General features: G+C 44.0%; 1 pseudogene; it reads right to left on the reverse strand.

Annotated features, from left to right (window-relative positions):
- Positions 1–2,836: 2,836 nt before the first annotated feature.
- Positions 2,837–4,141, reverse strand: LOC125083733 (splicing factor 3B subunit 4-like; annotated as a pseudogene).
- Positions 4,142–4,820: the final 679 nt, after the last annotated feature.

Genomic DNA, 4,820 nt, shown 5'->3' on the forward strand with positions numbered 1-4,820 from the left:
ATGCATCATAATATCTTCAGAAGGAATGTTTTGCAGACCATTTGTTTTTGTGTGTGTGTGTGTGGCAGTTTTTAAGTTATTAGTTTTTAAAATTAGTACTTTTTAATGGAAACAACTTGACCAAAAGTCTGTCACAGAATTTTGAGACCCATTAAAACAAAAGTTTAATGAGGGGGAAAAAAAAAAAGATTTACATTTGGGTAAAAAAACAAATATAACCAAAAAACCTATGCATTAAATGATGAAATAATAAAAACATCATTCTTAAGAGGAGCAAAAAAGGGACACCTGGGTGGCTCAGTCAGTTGGGCGTCTGCCTTCAGGGCTCAGGTCACGATCCTAAGGTCCTGGGATTGAGTCCCATATAGGGCTCCTTGCTTGGCAGGAGCCTGCTTCTCCTCTGCCTGCTCTGCCTGCTCTGCCTGTTCAGCCTGCTGCTCTCTCTCTGACAATAAATAAGATCTTTTAAAAAAGAGAGAGAGAGAGAGAAAAGTGAGAGCAAAAAAAGACACAGAAAAGTCCTTGGAAAGGGAAACAGGTCAAGCAAATGGTTGGGGATAGATGGGGAGTTGCTTTGTTTCTTTCCAAGATAGGGAGAGTACTTTTCTGAAGGCAAGGGAGGTAGCTATGGAGAGAGGCTGATTTATTCCTGGTCTAGTAATACAAACAGAAAGGCAAAGGCCGGAGTGTGAATCAGATAAACAGACAAGCTTTGAACCACCCCGGTATTTTAGAATCATTCATTTCAAAGTTTGCTTAGCTATGGCGGTGGAGGGAGTCGAAAACCTCCTCTGTACTTCAGCATATCCCTGATCTCTCATCCTTCCTTATAGTCCCAAAGATAAAGGTGTTCCTAGCAAACAGATCGCTCCTTCCCTTGAGATCACCAGATACATTTAACTTTGGTGTATGAAAACCAAAAGTTTTCCCCTCTGTAAACAAGGAATTAATAACCTTCTTCAAATGATGATAATTAATTGTTGAAATATGCAAAATGTCTATTGTAATTATGCTCTACTGAAACTGTTTTACTTAAAACAGGGGTATAGTTAGCAATTCATTAAAAATATTTTTCTTTATGAAAGGAGTCATATCATGATTCACTCTTAAAAATAGAAATTCCCCTGGCATAATTTTTTGTTTACAGAGCATTAATTCCTCAGTTCTTATTTAGATTATGGATTCTGCCCTCTTTCTCTAAGAATGGTCCTCTTCACCTGGAATAGCCAGAGGCTATTATTGTTCATGACCCAGCCCCCACATCCATTGATGGCAGCATGAGTTGTCACCTGACTCAAGCTGAGCCAATCAAGGTCTCCCTTTCGGAGAAGCCCAAACTGGGATTCAAAGACAGTTGCTCAGACTTCTCTTTTCACTTATTTGCTTCCTATGCTCTAAAGTTAAATCTGCCATTGTGGTGTGGCCATCTTCATGTACATGGAGTTGCACAGAAGGCAGATTTGTTGGGGGGAGGGGGGGAGATTAACACAGATCTAAGACAGGACAGATAAAAAGAGAGAAAGCACACCAACAAAGAGTCCTCATCGTGTTTCAGTTTCCTCTTCCTTCTAAGGCCCAAAGAAACTTCCTGTATTTGGTATCTTGAAAATATTTCCTTATGACAAATTTCTCCTTTTTACTTAAGCTAGATCTACTAGTGTAGAGTACTTGCTACAAAATAACCTGAAGAAGACAGATACTATAGCACACCGATGAGAAGAGAAACAAGAAATATTCTCTCAAATCCCAAGAGAGAAGATGTACAACTTTTAAAAATCAAATTTACTCACAAATTCTCAAGTCTATCTCCAATGAAGGAGCCAAGCATAACTATGTAAGTATCAGTCACAATCTGAGACATTACACGGAACCCATGTAATTTTGGTTAGCCAAAAATAAGCTATCTTTGAGCAGGGTGGCTATGTCTTACAGAGAAATTTTCCTCACCCTCACCTCCTCTTCCAAATCATCACTCCCTTCAGGGCTGTTGGGTTTTCTCTTCTCACTCACTTCATCCAACTTTCTCTGTAACTGAATTTTGTGAATCTTCTGGGCCATAGCTATAGTAATTGCTGTGGTCACTCCACTTCAGTTAAACAATTGACCCAAGGGAAATCTAATTTGATATTAAAACATCTTACTGGTATGTTTAAATACCGTGTATTTCAATTTTACCTATGAAATACACAGTGGGACCAAAAAATGCTGCCTAAAGCAGTTCTTCAACTTTAACTTCTACATACCCCCAATGTCTATAATTTGTCCTTAAGTATATTTGTTCAACAAAGAGACCCCTCCCCGTCCCCATCTCTCCCTCCATGCCTTCTCTTTCTAAGTAAGGTCTGGAGGCTGCACTTCTTTACCTCTGCAGGATGAGAGTTGGTCAAAGGGAAAGCCAGTGTTTTCCCCCCAGCATAGGCAGCTGGTAGTGAGGGAGCACCGTCTTTAGGGTGGTCTTACTTTATCCATTTCTGTCCTCTCAGTTCTTTTGAAAACCTGGTACCCAACAATGGCTCATGTCTGAATTTGTTGACTTGAAATATGTTTTCTTAAAAAAAAGACACCTATGCTATTCTGGGCCATTGTTGAAATTATTGTAGCTGAAGGACTATGAAGTATTTTATTTGTTTTTTAACAAGGAATTTAGTTTTATTTTCTCTGTTCATTTCCAAAACCACTTAGGACGAACTTAGGAAAACAAAAAACACCTGTGGAAAGAAAAAAGTTAAACTTAAAAAAAAAAAAAAAAAAAAAAGCCTGAGAAGGATTGGTGCCTTAGCTGTAGGGAGCTACAGAAATTCTGATTGGTCCAAAGAATTGAAAAGATACTGGGAAGCTAGAACAGGAGGAAAAAGAATGAGAAATTACTAAGGAAAAGGGTCTGGAAGTGGGTCACAAGGGGAACTAGAGGCGGAGGGGTTGGTCTGGGTGGAGGGAGAGGGCCCCCACTGGTAGCCATCTGGTGGGAGCCCAGTGTATCCATGGGGGGCATCCGTGGAGGAGGTCCATGCATCCCATGTAGAGGCATAGACCTGGATGACGCATGGAAGATCCAAACAGAGGCCACTGGTGGGGGAAGGGAGGCATGCCCATTAGAGGAGGTCCTAGATGAAGCACTCCAGGTGGGGTTGGGGTGATGGCTGCCCCCCAGAGCCTGATGGCCTGGAATGGGGATGTCCTGACCCACAAGGGCCATGGTAGGCCAGCTGCATCTGAGACATCCCTGGATGGGGCATCCCATACAGTGAGAGTTGGTGAGGATGAGTATCCATGTCCAGGATGTCCAGACCCTGCAGTCCTGATGATGGTGGGCCATGTCCTCCAGCCCCAGGAGACACAGGTAATGGGGGCCTAGCTGGGGGTATCCCAGGTAGAAGGGTTCCAGGAGGCAGCACTGGGGGTGGGAGGGACCGAGGAAGAGGGCTACCTGATGGAGGAAGCCCAGATCCCAGTGATGATGCCACAGAATTGGGGGTTGAAGGTGAAGAGGGTGAATCTGCAAGGAGCGGACGAGGGCATCAGCCTGGGAGAGTAGGTTCTGGGCTGCCAGAAGTTGTTCGGCTGCTGAACCCTGGTGCTGACCTTTGGAGTCCTTCTGAAAGGCATAGGACACAGTGATAGGGTGGTTACAGAGATAATGCCCATTCAAAACGTGAACAGCTGCTTCCAAAGCATCAAACAAAACAAAATTAATAAAGGCATAATCTTTGGAGTTGCCTGTGTTAGGGTCCCGCACAATCTCTGGAGTTTGTAAAATCACCCCAAAGGCGCTGGAAATACCATAAACAGCTTCCCATCCATCTCTGAGTCCAGGTTACCAAAGACAATGTTGGCCCCACATCCACGTTCTTGCGAGCTGATGCCTGGTCCACCTTCCCACACAGTTTGATCAGGTTCATGATCTTCGTGGCGTAGTCAGCTTCCTCGTCGCCCAAGAATTCCACAAAGCCATGGCCTGGTGCTGACCTGTGACTTCATCCTTTGGCATTCGGGAGCTGACTACTGGCCCTGCCTGGAGGATTAGCTCCCACAGCCGTGGCTGGCCAACCTCCCCGTCCAAGCCTCCCACGTAGACAGTGGCGCCCTGGTTCTGCTTGGAGATCGATCTGGCTGCGTGGCAAGGGGCTCCTGCATGCTCCATTATGAAGTGCTTGAAAGCCCACTGAATCAAAGTCATATGCAAAAGTCATCTACTTTCATAACTGTTAATAATGATTGGTCAGAGTTCAGTTAGGAATTATAAATTGTGAATTACAAATTGAATCCATCAAGAAGACATGTGGAAGTCCTAACTACCAGTAACTGTGAATGTGATTTCATATGGAAAGAGGGTCTTTGCAGATGTAATCAAGTTAAGATGAGGTCATTGGCCCTAATCCAATATGACTGACAACCTTTTTTTTTTTTTTTAAGATTTTATTTATCTGAGAGAGAGAAAGCACACAAGAGGGAGGAGGGACAGAGGGAGAGGGAGAAGCAGACTCCCTGCTGAGCAGGGAGCCCGACACTGGTCTCAATCCCAGGACCTTGAATCACGACCTGAGCAGAAGAGAGATGTTTGACCACCTGAGCCAGACAGACACACAGAGCGAAAACAGCCAGGGAAAGAGAGTCAGAGACTAGAGTGATGCATCTGAACCAACGAACCCCTCAAGCTACCAGAAACTGTAAGAGGCGAGGCAGGAATCCCCTCTGAAGGCTCCAGAGAGAGCACAGCATGGCCATTTGCTTAAGCACAGACTTGTAGCCTCCAGAACTGTGAAAGAATAAATTTCTGTTGTTTTAAGCCACCCAGTTTGTGATACTTAGTTCCAGCAATA

Source organism: Lutra lutra, chromosome 13 (genome assembly GCF_902655055.1).
Source record: "Lutra lutra chromosome 13, mLutLut1.2, whole genome shotgun sequence".
Taxonomy (NCBI): Eukaryota; Metazoa; Chordata; class Mammalia; order Carnivora; family Mustelidae; genus Lutra; species Lutra lutra.